Genomic DNA, 14,196 nt, shown 5'->3' with positions numbered 1-14,196 from the left:
GAAGCCCCCGGAAGCCTGACAGGAATAGACACTTACTCTGGACTGGGCTTTGCTCACCCGGTGGAAGATGTAAATACTCGGAGTGATGTAAAAGGACAGAAGATACTGTACCAATGTGACTCGCCAACTCACACTTCTTCAGACCAAGGAACAAGTTTTTCAGCCCATAATGTCCAACAATGGGCAGAGAGATTCATCCTCAGAGTAATGGTTTGAGGGAAAATTGGAACAGACAATTGAAATATTTGTTGTCTAAACAGAGGGAAATAGAGGTATGAAAGACTGGCTTACGCACCTTCACATGTATGTGCTCACACTCAACATGAGGAGGGGCAAGAGAGGGTCCACACTAGAGAGATCATTCCACTTTTCTGGGGGCTCTAGGGAAGAGGGGCTTAGGAGGATGCTAGTATGACTATATGAGGCTATCCCTCCCCTACTGGCTTCCCCACATGCCAGGAGTATTCACAGTGACACCATCGTGGCAGCTGTCACAGAAACATTCTACTAAATGTAGATACCCAGACAATCTTGATGGTTTTGTTGTAAGAGAGTGTTAGCCAGAGGCCAGTGGGTGGCCTGCATAGTGAAGAGATAACCTTACCCAAAGAGAGGTCTAACATTTGCACTCAGCTTCTGGGAGGGGACCTGTAAGGTCTTTGTCTGACTAGGAGCCTTGGGCTAGCCAGATAGCAACAATGTGATTTAGGGCTACGGTTTAGACCCCCACTGTCTCAGTTCCCTAGAGTTGTTGTAACAAAATACCACAAAGTGGGTGGCTTTAAAGAACACATTTGTTTTCTCAGGATTCTGAAGGCTAGGAGTTTGAATTCAGGGTGTCAGCAGGGCCATGCTTTGTCCACTGTAGGGGAAGATCTTTCTTTGTATCTCCCACCTTCTGTAGTTCTGGGTATTTCTTGGTGTTTCCTGGCTTGTAGATGGATTGCCACATGCTGTCTTCACCTGTTTGTGACTGTTCCCGTCTGTCCTTTTACAAGACGCCACTGAAAAGGGATCAGGCTTAGGACCTACCCTATCTGGCGTGACTCCTTTAACTCAGCTGGTCACAACCGCAGAGGAAAACCCTATTTCCCAACACAGGCTCACATGCATCAGGCAAGGGTTAAGACGCCAACATAATTTTGAGGGGGACAAAATTTACACCAGGAAGACCAAGCAGGGTGGGTGTTTTGGGAAATGCTAGAGGCGCTGGAGACAGATCAATCATGTGGGCGACCAAGGACACACACAGAAACAGGCACATGCAGGTGAAGACAGCCTGTAATGACCGGCTACGAGGAACACCAAGAAATGCCCAGGGCTGCAGATACTGGAAGACAGGATGGAGCCCAGATAAAGGCTGGACCCCAAGGCTCCGATGAGCTTGCCTGCTGGCAACACTCCGTGTACTTCGCACATCAATTCCTGACTGCATGGGGCGAAGCCAACGGGAGCCTGAGCTGGAGCCCCTCCCAGACTCTGCCTGTGTGTTTCTCAGCTGATTTTAACCCGCATCCTTTCTCTGTAATACACTGTACCCATGAGTGTAACAGCTGTTGATGAGTTCCGTGAGTCCTTTAAGTGAATTGTTGAACATGAGGATGATTCTGGGACACCCCTGAACTTGCAATAATGTCAGAAGTGAGGGCAGTCTTGGAAAAAGTTCCTCTAAATTTCAAAGTTTCTGAATCTCAGAAGGAACTAATTTGCGGCCTGACAACCACTCTCCTTCCGACCTCTCCCTTCGGGTCTTACAATAACCCTGTGAGATTCAAAGATGTAAAACATACCAAGTTTAGAGCAAATCCATGTTTATCCTAATTTTAAAAGCCCCACTCCACCGGGCGGCTGAAAGCAGGATGAACGTGTCACCCGGCCCTCTGAGCCCCTGCAGGGCGGCTGGAATCCCTGAGTCCAGCGTGTAAACACGAGAGCCGGCCCTGAGCCCGATGTCCCCATGGGGCACAGCCGCCACCACCACAAGCCCCCTGGGCCCAGGATGCTCACAGGCTGGCTGAGCCTGAGCCCAGCCATGTCCTGGGCCGGGCGCTCAGCTCCTCTCTGAACAGGACACCTAGCAGCCCAGACCCAGCACAGACAGGAGGTTCCAGCCCTGGAATCACAAGTCATGATTAGTCTTGAGGAAGGAAAAGGAGGTTGCAGTGGGCTGGGCCACGTGGATCACACACCTGCCACGGTTTATTCTGACGTGGTCCTGGTGGCTCCTGACTAGGAGTCAGGTGGGGAACAGTCCAGAGCTGCTGCCCTGAGGCTGGCGCCTGGCCCTGAGGCGTCTGGCTGGCTGCCCACCGGGCTCTGTCCCAGTCCAACCTGGAGCTCGACAGGCACCAGTGACCAGTAGGAGACCCACGGCTAAGATCAAGGATGCCCACGCCCTGGTCAGCCTCTGTCCACTGCTCCTGCCCGGGTCCCCAAACCCTAGGAGAGAGTCCAGATGGGCAGGGGGTGGGCCTCCGTATTGAACACATAGGCGTCCACGCTGAGCAGGTCTGCGTCATCAGAGAAGAGCAGGTACAGGTACTTCAGCATTTCCCCCAAAAAGAAGCTCTCCATCTTGTCCCTCGGGCCTGGATTCTGGGGATCCTGGACATTGTTGATAGAGGAGTAGCCGCCTGTGGGGACCTGGGCAGGGGCAAGGCAGAGGTGTCATCAGTTCTGCAGACACACCCCCCCCATAAGCATCCACCCCGTGAGCACCCACCACCACCAAAGCGTCCACCACCCCATGAGCATCCATCCCCGTGAGCACCCACCACCCCGTAAGTGAAGGTGCCCTCCACATCTCAGCCATCCCCTCTGCACGGTGACCAGGGACGGCCGGAGGATGGCTCACCCGTGTGTAGGTATTAAAGCTTTGCAGGATCTCCCAGCCCCAGTCCTGGTACTTGCTGTCCCCCGTGCAGCGGTGCAGGTAGAACAGGCTCTCCACCGTCTCCGGGCGCAGCAGGTTGTGCCTGTCTGCCGGCTGTAGGGACATGTGGGCTCAGCGAGGGCTCTGGCCCACAGACCACCCCTCAGCCTGCCAGCACTCACTTTGACCTCCATGTCGTGGTGGCCCTCCTGGGGGACCACGTTGAAGTGGGCGATCTCTGGGCTCAGCCCCGTCTTCATCTGGCGGTTCATCTGGTAGCAGGTCTCCATCAGCGCCTTGGCCAGGTCCATGTGCTCGGCTGGCAGCCCATGGTGGGCCCCTAGAGCCAGCGTCCCTGGCAAGAAGCACACCAGGTGGTCCTGGAAACCAGACGGTCCGTCACCACTGCCAGCTGAGCGAGCAAGCAAGGGCCCATGCAGAGCTGCTGTCAACAAGAGTGCTGGCCCCACTCACTACCTGACAACAAGGAAAGCCTCAGTCAAGCAGCAAACATCTATCTCTGATTCCAGGCAGACACCACCTGTTCTCCCAGCAGCAGGATAGGGAGCAGCCAGCTCCCACAGACAGGAAGTAGCAGTATCCTTGAGCCCAGAGCTGGGTCAGCACTCACCATCTTGGCACTGAAGCGGCCCTGGGCCAGCTCCCCGACAAAGGTGAGCTTGCTGGGCTCAGAGCTGTGCAGCAGGTGCCTCTTCATGCCCTCGATGGCCTCCACGTAGTCCTCCAGGAGCCTGTGGATAAGCGCTGTACTAGGTCTCCCTGAGACACACTGAGGCCCAGGCCCCCACTCCCAGCCTAGGCCCTCAGGAACAGGCCCAGCTGTAAACCCAGGCTCGCAGACAGTAAGCGCCCTGTCCCTGGGGGGAGGAGGCTCACAGAAGGGGGGGCTCTACTGGGGGAGGGCAGTGCCTCCTGTTCCTCCGACTGGGGCCCTTAGTCACAATCAGTCCCAACTGTCATCTTTGCCCTGAGATCTGCCTGTCCTGAGCCAAGAGGACCTGTCTTCTAACCACCACCCCTGGACACCTTCATCCTGGGAGAATCAGGCTCCAAAGACCCATGACAGCCACATCATCACCAAGGAAGGGTGCTGGCTGTAGCCACCTCTGGGTAGGGTCGCCTGTGAACTGTCCTGGGGCCTTGAGCTGGAGCAACTCAGCCAGGCCCCTGACCCACCCCAGATATCCACTAGGGTCAGCAGTGTCCGCCCCAGGACTGAGACTTCAGTGACAAAAGTTCCCTTACAAAAGCTAATCTGTATTTTCCAAGCTGAATTCTGAGTGACTACACTGTGCACTGGGGGAAACTTGTCCTGTTAACCTCAGGAAACAAGGGTGGGTTTGCCACATTTCCAGTGTGTTTACAGCCTGCAGGGCCAGTGTGCAGGAACCTGTCCTTCTCAGCCTTGGACAAGTGCATGGCCCCAGGGTGCAGAGTTCAGCCCGAGCTTTGGAACCCCAGGGATTGGGCCAGGCCTGTGGGAAGTCTGGGGTGAAAGGGAAACATCTGTTCAGACAGGCCCCCACTGGGCCCAGCCCAGCAGCTGCCTCCTGACAAAGGACTGGGGACCAGGCACCCCGTGGACCCCACAGCAAGCAGGGGAGAGCCTCACTGCATCTCTTCCTTCCCTCCCTGGATCCACTGCTTCAGCAGGTACTCGTAGTAGCTGTCAGCCCTGGCACCCAGCATGTGCACTCCCAGGCACACAGAGGCCAGTTTAAGGGTTGATGAACATGGGCACCAGTCCATCACTCTTCCCCACCAGCAAGTGGATGTGTCGGGTCAACTCCGCCACGGGCTCCTGCAGTGGAAGGGGGTTTGACAGGGAAGGGTGTGCCGGAACTGGGGAGGAGGCAGAGCCCTGGGTTGAACATCAGAAGGGCCGACTGACTCCTCTCAGGGCTGATTTATTCCCAAAGAAGGAGAAAGAAATCCCATTTCCTGGCCCCCAGTATTCCACATATCCACAGTGTACCTGGTATGGGTTTCCATGGGCCCCACATAGAGAGGTGCTTCTGAATGCCCTAATTTTGCAGATTCACATTCCCACCCCACCCCAGTGAAACAATGAAAAACAAGCAGAAATTGTCAGAATCAACTTTGTCAGAACTCTGGAAAAGAGTCGAAGGTTGACAGCAACCACGTGAATGCTGAATCAAGAGAAAGGCAAGTTAAAAGTGGCAGGTAAGCTTTTGGCATGTTTACTTGCCCTCATTTTTACTTGGAAAAGCCACCTAACACACAGACTACTATAGTCTTCAGTAATCAAAAAAAAACAAGCAAATTTTCAGGAAGAGGGAGAGAATCTGATTTCCAAAGTTACCACGTTATGATATTCAAATGTCTAGTTTTCAACAAAAAGTAACAAGGCATACAAAGAAACAAGGAATGATGGCCCATTCAAAAGGACTTTCCTTAGGAAGTCCAGGTATTTGACTTACTAGGCAAAGGCTTTAAAACAATTGTCTTACATATGCCCAAAGAACTAAAGGAAAAAGTGAACAAAGAACTAAAGGAAATCAGGAAAACAACATAAGAACAAAATGAGAACATCAATAAAGAGATAATAGTTATAAAAAGAAACCAAAACAGAAATTCTGGAGCTGAAAAGCACAATCACTGAACTGAAATTTTGCTAGAGGGCTCAACAGCGCATTTGAGCTGACGAGAGAATCAGTGAACCTGAAGACAGGACAACTGAAACAATCCAGTTTGAGGAACAGAAGAATAAAGAAAATTGAACAGAGCCTAAGAGACCAATGGGACACCATCAAGAGGACCAACATACACATTTTGGGAATCCTTGAAAGAGGAGAGAGGAAAGGGGTAAAAAGAATATTTGAAGAAATAATGGCTGAAAACCTCCCAAATTTGATGAAAGGCATGAATCTACACACACAAAAAGCTCAATTAACTCCTCGTAGGATAAATTCAAAGAGATTCCCACTAAGACACATTACAAACTGTCAAAATCCAAAAACAAAGAATCTCGAATGCGACAAGAGAGTAACTCATCACAAACCAAACCCATTGCCATGAAGTCGATTTCCACTCACAGTGCCCCACAGGGTTGCCAAGGAGCAGCTGGTGGATTTGAACTGCTGGCTTTTGGGTTAGGAGCCATAGCTCTTAACCAGTACGCCACCAGGACCCCTGTCACAAACAAGGGATCCTCAGTAAGACTAACAGCTGATTTCTCTTCAGAAACCATGGAGACCAAAAGGCAGTAAGACGGCATACCCAAAGTGCAGGAAGAAATAAAACCTGTCAACTGAGAATTCTGCAGCTCACAAAACTTGCCTTCAGAATGAAGGAGAAATTAAGACATTCTCAGATAAGCCAGAGCTGAGGGAGTTTATAACACCAGACCTGCTCCACAAGAAATACTAAATGAGTTCTTCAGGTTGAAATGAAAGGACACTAGATAGTAACTCGAAGCCACGTGAAAAAATACAGATCTCCAGTAAAGGTGATTTCATGGGCAAATACAAACACCAATCTTATCGTATTTATGGTTTGTAACTCTACCTGGCATTCCTAGATGATATAAAAGACACATCTGTAAATATAATTATAAATTATTATAAATACCCGGAATCTCACAATTCCTGTGAGATGAGAGAGCTCCCAGAATTCCAGCTGAATGCTGGTCACCTTGGCCACCCACCGTGCTGTGTGAGTTCCACGAAAAAGAGTGGGTGTGCTGATGTTCACGAGTATTAGATCTTGGAGGGAGTCAGGAAAGCAGGCATTAGCCGATTTCTAAAATCTTTCTGGTGGAGGAGGAGAGCAGAGGATCCATTGTTCAGGTTGGAGTGAGACCTTGTTCACATTTCACCATCCTGTTGGGTCACCTGTTGAGACACACACGTCACGAATACAGAGATTCAGATGGGTGGTCACAGAGAAAACAGGGAAACAAAGGACACTACCCTGAACGTCCTCACGTCACAGGGGTCACTGTGTGAAATGGCAGCCCTGTCATCAGGCACTCACAGCTTTCTCCAGGAACAGGCTGTCCCCTGTCAGGTGGTACGTGCTCAGCAGCCCCCCCAGGATCCGGATCGTGCTCTCAAACAGGTTGACGTCCACGTCTTTCTGGAACTGTAACTTCTGTAACACCCACTTCCTGGCTTCTTCAAACTCTACAACACAAACAGCACAGGTTACAGAGCAAAGGAGCAGTCCTGCCCTCATCTGCGCTCTCTGGGTCTCCTGCACCCTGCGGGCATCTGCTCTGCAGGACCCTCACCTGTGCCCTCTGGGTCTACCTGCACCTCATAGCCATCTGCTCTGCAGGACTTTGACCTGCGCTCTCTGGGTCTCCTGCACCCTGCAGGCATCTGCTCTGCAGGACCCTCACCTGTGCCCTCTGGGTCTACGTGCAGCCCTGTCCATCTGCTCTGCAGGACCCTCACCTGTGCCCTCTGGGTCTACGTGCAGCCCTGGGCATCTACTCTGTAGGACCCTCACCTGTGCCCTCTGGTCTACCTGCAGAACCTGAAGGTGTTCCTGCAGGGTTTCAATGTTGTTTCCTACTCCCAGGGGGGAGTCTCCAACATGTACAGATAAAAGGAGGCCAGCAGTGCAGCTGGGGAAGTGCCCCTGCAGTAACAGCACACGTGGTCGGCAAGCAAAGGCCGTTACACAATGGACAGCTTAAGTGATCTTATGGGTAGCAGTCAGTCTATTCAGAGAACTTTTAACTTAAAGCCAACGTTTAAAATACTGACTTAGAAATAACTATATACACCACTTAGACACGTGAGGATGAGAGCCTTGGTGTACATAATCCAGAATCAAACACAAGCTCCATGGTCTAAAGCTGACCTTCCGGAGACTCTGGGGGCCAGGGCTGAGCACAGGCCAGATTCTGGGTTCATCTCCTCCCCAGGCCACACAGAGCTGCAGCCCACAGGCTCGAGAACGAGCAGATACCTTTTTTTCAGCCCCAGAATCCACATAGTGTCCAGGGCGTCGACCAGGGTGAGGCCGAGGCCGAACCACTCGCCGAAGGACTTGGACAGGGGCCTCAGCTCGTCGTGGCCCCACGTGTACTTGAGGTAGCCCTTCCATGCGTGGCGGAATGCGTCCACCACGGCCTTCTGGCATCTGTTTGGGGGAGCTGCAGGGAGGAGAAGGGCCACTCACTGTGGGGGTCCTGGGGCCTTGGCCAGTTCCCTGGGCAGAAACCCTCCAGTGCAGCTGCCTGCCTGCCTCCCCCAGTGCACTGAGTTGAGTGCTGGGGGAGGGCCACCATCAGGCAACTGGCAGGTCCAGGTCCAGAAAGCAGCAGTGAGAAGTGAAGATCAAGGACACGGCTGTGGGGGACCCTCCAAGCCTGACTTGCTCACCAGAGCCACGGCACCCTGCCACCTGCTCTGCTTCGGTGTCAGGGAGATATGGAAATGGGCTAGCCCAGGCTGCCCGGTGCCATCCCAGCCCTGCAGGCACCGGGGCAGGTGAGGTCTCTGGGCGCGTCTGGTGAAGGGGATGCAGGCTGTCGTCTGGGTGAGCAGAGGTGCTCTAGCGCACATAGGCTACGGAGCCCACGTGGGCCTGTCTGTACAGTTTGGGTAAAACACTCAACACCTACGATGATAGAGCTGATTTCTATAAAAACACCCTAAGCTTGCAGATGCGAACACTCTATCCTATCAGCTTTAGACAGCTTCAGAGAGGAAGTGATGTCACAGCCACCTGAAGCCCCCTTGCTACCCCTTCCCAGAGGTGGCCAGCATGACTTGGGGAATGTTCTGTTCGTCCCCCTTTGTCAGCACCACGCCCACGCATGGCATCACTGCGTGGGTATAAATACACACATAGATGGTTCCATACCAAACCTCTCTGATTTTGGTTTGGGGGCCACTCTTGTTGACACCCACAGCCTGGCCACCCAGTCTAAATGCCTACAGGCCCTCTGTTTCCCCAGAGACACCTGGGGCTGCGAGTCCAGCTCTGGGGTCCCCTTCCTTCTCTGGGAGAAGATGGCTACCTGGCACTGCATCCCCCACATGCACAGAGGCAAAGGGCCTCAGGCAAGTACTAGAATCCACATCCAGGGGTTAGCTAACCGCCTCTGGGATTGACTTACCACTCACTGCTTGGGATGACAAACATGGTTATTTAACAAGCAGAGCTCAAATGTTGTTTTTCTCCGAAAGCAAATTCTCCTTGGATTTGTTCTAACATTAATGTACATTTCAGAGGGACTCTGTGTTTTGAGACGTAGCAAGTGTGCCCATGTCCACTCGGCCTGAGTGCATGACCTGCAGCCTAGGCCCCCTTTCTCCAGAGCCCATTTCCCCAGCTCCTGTGGTCAGAGCTGCTTCATTCATTTGGGTGACGGTGTTCTGGCCTCTACTTGTACTCTGTGCTGTCCAGGACAGAGGTCAGAGCCCACCCACCACCAGACCCAGAGACTTGCTGGGGGGCTAGCATGCGTGTGGAGTGTGTCCACCACCAGCCCCATTCACCTCTCGCTGGTCTCTGCGCAGTGTCTGAGAGAGTGCACCTGACAAAGTCACTCAGGGGTGGCTGGTGACAACTGTCACCAACCTGTCCAAGCCCAGCACGTCCAAGGGGATGGGAGGGGGCTGAGAATATCCTAGGAGTCCACCGCAGCCACCTTTGCCAGCCCCCTGCTCTCAGCATACTCCTAATTAAGAGGAGCAATGCTTGGGAGCTCCATCTGTTCAATGGCTTCACGGGGACCCTTCAATACAGACACCACAGAGAGGGCAAGAGCCAGCGCCCAGGGAGCCCTGGTTATCTTTATCTGTGTTTTTCAGAGAAGTAAAATGGCAGAGCAGCTTGGCCTCAGAGTCTCCTCGACATGCTTGTACCTGGGGATGGCTCTCTGCCTGCTCTCTCCCTGGGGGTGCTGTCTGGCTCCTCTCCTACCTTCTCAGCACTGTCCTGCATCCTGTCTGTCATATCTTTATAAGGCAGGCTGGGTGGTCCCCACTGGGAATGCTTCCGAGGCTTCTACACAAACATGAGGTCACACGTGACAATTACGCAGTTCCCTGGCACTGCTATTCTTTCACATCCAGGACTTGCCCCTCAGATACAGATGCACACACCCACCCAGCACTGGGGGCTGGCCCGGCACATGCAACTTCAGGGCACTATTTTCATTTACAATATGCAGCCTTGGACGATGAGCTCCTGCCAGCTATGTCCTTGCAGACCAGCCACTCCAGCCATAGACACAGGGTCCAAGCCCCAACCTGGGGACTCAAAGGTCACAGGGAGGGGTTATAACAAGGGCCCCATGGAGGGGAACCAGCCTCCAGCTCCTTCAGCCTCATCAACACTGTGGAAAAGGGCTCCGGGTGCCAACGGTGGGGCTGATGAAGTCCAAGCACCTGGCACCTGGCAAGCGCAATGGGCACGGACATCCTGTCTGCCAGGGGCTAGTCCCCACGGCAGGCGCAGACATGGTTCCCCCCGTGGAGAAGGAGTCTGCTCACGAGCCTGAGGCGATCTCCTCTGTTTATACCCAACTAATGTGAGGGAGACAGCACGGAGCTGTGCCCCTTTGCTAGCTGCACCCCCACACCCGAGCAGCCTCGCGGTGTCCCTGCAGCCCCTCCCTGGGCACTGCCACCCACAGGCACGCGGTCACGACAACCCATTTGTGAGGCCGGGAGTCGTGGGGAAGCATGTCTCAACCCCACCTGTGCGTCTCTCTGACTGTGGTTGTCGCCTCCAGGGCTCCACTCAGGGCCTTTTCAGACCCTCCAGGTCCCTGCTTGTTGAGCAAGTGTTGGGCGTGTGGAACGCAGTTCTAGGGGCTGCTCTAATGTCCCTCTCAGCTGTCCACCCTGGGACGGTCCCCGAGGGGCTGGCTTTTCTTCTCATGGTGGGTCCTGCCTCTTTGCAGCCTGGCAACCTATGATTGGATGCCAGACATTGTGAATTTCTGCATGTTGGGCCAGAGACCTGTGTGTTCCTGTGAAAATTCTGGACCTTTGCAGTTGAACTCTGATGGACAGTGGGGTCCTTTCAGTCTGGCTTTTATGATTTGGGACTAGAGCAGGAATTCGGCCAAGGGCTGGTTCCTCCCCCAAGGCCAGCCCCTCCTGAGGGCTCCACCCAGTGCCTCAGCAGCTGGTGGGGGCGGGTTTGGCTCCATCCAGTCCTGCTGGGTGTTCTGTCTTTGGCCTGGGTATTTCCTCAGATATGGCTCGTTCCCTGGGGCCTCCGCAGGTCTCCAGCCCCCTTCTGTGCACCCTCTTCTTCCGGCACCCTGTTGCTGTCCTGGCGCCTCTGTGACTCTCAGCTCATCTCTCCACCTCAACTCCCCCCCCATGCCAGTGCCCAGAGGCTCCCTCAAGGCAGCAAGTTGGGGCAGTGGTGGGGCTCACGTGGATTGCTGTGCCTGAAAACCACTGTCTCCAGTATTGTCTGATTTTTGTTTGCTTGTTTCAGCCAGGAGGGTAAATCCGGTTCTGTTACTCCATCTTGGCTGAAAGATCAGTCCCAGGTCTATCTTATTCTCTTCCCCACACAACAGGTGTTCAAAGAAGAAGGAATGAGGAATATTCCCGTCCCCGGGTTCTGCCACCAGCCCAGCGCCAGTGGGCAGCAGATAAAAACATCAAACAAATGCCTCTGGGGCTGTAAAGTGCGGCTTATTAAAGTACCTGAGGTGGAATCTCTGGGAAGCCTTGGGGGCACCTGCTGTCTGAGGAGCCGGGAAGACGAGTGGGTTTGCTGGTTTCGGTCCAGGGAAGTCTGGTCACACCTTCTGCTTTTCTGATGACCTGCCACTCAGGGCTAAACAGGGGAATATACTTTATCACAGAATATGCCAGGAGGCCTAAAAGAGATTTAAAATGCTTCATAAAAACATCTGGACAGGCATTACTCATTATAGATGGACCCTGTGAGACTTCAGGGGAGTCATCTGAGTGAATTCAAGAACCTTCAAGAAGAATCAGACATTTTTCAAAGCCATTGGTAGTTTTTGTCCTTATCAACTTAAAATTACATCCCCGACCCAAAACACTTCACCTAAACATTTCCATCCCAGAAAGCGCGATATGGTGGCAAATAGGCCATTTATTTGAGAAAGCTGAGCAGCTCCTTGGCTTCCCTCCGACAAGTCGCCATGAACAGAAGAGATTTTCCACCTCCTTACCAAGCACTGCCTGCCCTTGCCCACCATGCAGTAATGGGTATTATGAATGTGACGGTAATGACTTTAGAATGAGCCTCATGACCTGAACTTCCATGAGAGGTTGCAGACACCAGGACTTACATGGCAACGTCAAATCACAACTAAGTCCATGTGGTTAGGAAAGAAAAGAGCCCTCATGCTCCTCTTTATCTTGATCAGATACCAGTCAGCAGCCATTTGTCCTCTCCTGGAGCTGTTTGAGGTAGATGACAACTACGCCTAGTCACCATTCGGAGGTCTGGTGGCACAGCGGTTAAGAGCTACAGCTGCTAAGCAAAAAACTGGCAGTTTGAATCCACTAGCTGCTCCTTGGAACCCCTGGGGGGCAGCTCTACTCTGTCCTATGGGGTTACTGTGAGTTGGGGTTGAGTCAGTGGCGATATATATATATATATTTTTTTGAGTCACCACTCAGCACAAGCATCATATCAAGGTATAGGTGGTTCAGGTACCTTTCCATTGATCAGCCATATTCATGTAGGACCAACCCAGAAAAACCCCTAGCACTGTCAAGTTGATTCCGACTCATAGCGACCCTATAGGACAGAGTAGAACTGCCCCATAGAGTTTCCAAGGAGCGCCTGGCAGATTCGACCACAAATAGTCAGAAAGGCAAAGAGGAGAATGACATTCCACTGTAATGGTGAGCCTTGCTTCCATTTCTAAGGGTGGAAAAGAGAATGACATTTTTTTACCAAAAATCTCTTCACCCACCACACATGCAGTGAGGACAATGGGTAACTCAGACAATCCAGTGTTCGGTTCCACTTATTCTGGACTGGGAGAAGTTCCTCTCGGAGAACAGTGCTTGGACAACACTACAGGTGACATAAGTCATGAGTACCTGAAAGATGGGAACCATTTCTGTCCCATTGGACAGGCAGTGGAACAGGCTCCAGCTCCCCTGTGTTGCTGGCTTTGATCCCTGGCCCAGGCAGGCATCTGCCCACCAGTAGGAGGTGTTAATGCCCTTCAGTCAGAGACCACCAGAGACACACCTGGAGAGAGACAAGGTGGGCTCATTACTGATGATACCAAGGGAGACCACAGACGATGGGGAGCCTTGGAGGGTCAGTCAGTGGACGTTAGCAAGAATAGGGGGCTGCTTTTTTTCTTCTGTCTCCCTTTTTGGCCAAGGACGGACTGGCCAGGCTGCAGGACATGATTTCATGGTATCTTGATTTTTGCCATCATCGAGATTTTGTTAAGAAGAATGTCCATGAAATATAGTGGGTAATTGGACCAGGGTCAATCTCTTTTTTCTTCTGTTGTAGGAGGAGTTGTTGAACCTTTTTATGTGGTGACATCTGAGCAGCAGGATTTTAGACTCTGGACAGAACACATCGGCCAATTGTAGCAGAGGCAACTTCAGGAACAAAATGACCATGAGGCCTTGCAATACACCTGGAAGTCAAGGACCTACATTACCAAACTAGGCGATGAAAACAGGCCCTGGAGTCCAGTTGGTCTGTTTTAGAAAATTAGATAGCATTTCATTCTTTTTTAGCCCAGTCACAAACTATTTTATTTGCCCTGTAGTATTCACGGAAGCCCTGGTGGCGTAGTGGTTAGGTGCTACGGCTGCTAACCAAGAGGTCGGCTGTTCAAATCCGCCAGGCACTCCTTGAAAACTCTATGGGGCAGTTCTACCCTGAGTTGGAATCAACTTGCGGGCACTGGGTTTGGTTTTTTTGGTAGTATTCACAAACAGTTAAGCACTCTGCTACACACTGAAAGGTTGACAGTTTGAACCCACCAGAGGAAGAAAGGCCTGGTGATCTGCTACTGAAAGGTCACAGCCTTGAAAACCCCGTGAAGCACCGTTCCGCTCTGCAGCACATGGGGTTGCCATGAATTGGGATCATCTTGACAGCAACTGGTTTTCTACTTTTTTTTTTTTTTTTTTTGGTGGGGGTATAGTATTTATATAGGTGTAACAAGAAAGATTATAGCAAAAATTTTCCCTTCGGTAGCTAAGAGGAGATAAAACACACATAAACATCTTTCTGGTATTCTCTGCTTTCGGCCAGGATCCATCTGACATCAGCAATGATATCTCTGGTCCCACAGCCTCTTCTGTGTTTATCCGTTTGTGTTTTATCGACTATGCAAAGGC

At 52.2% G+C, this 14,196-nt stretch overlaps 1 pseudogene; it reads right to left on the bottom strand.

The window, feature by feature from the left end:
• Positions 1–1,803: 1,803 nt before the first annotated feature.
• On the bottom strand, positions 1,804–8,691 carry LOC126083098 (endoplasmic reticulum mannosyl-oligosaccharide 1,2-alpha-mannosidase-like; annotated as a pseudogene).
• Between the last annotated feature and the right edge of the window lie 5,505 nt (positions 8,692–14,196).

The sequence above is a fragment of the Elephas maximus genome, chromosome 9, assembly GCF_024166365.1.
Source record: "Elephas maximus indicus isolate mEleMax1 chromosome 9, mEleMax1 primary haplotype, whole genome shotgun sequence".
Lineage (NCBI taxonomy): Eukaryota > Metazoa > Chordata > Mammalia > Proboscidea > Elephantidae > Elephas > Elephas maximus.
Note: the sequence above shows the minus strand (reverse complement) of the source record. Positions and strands in the feature narration are given on the sequence as shown.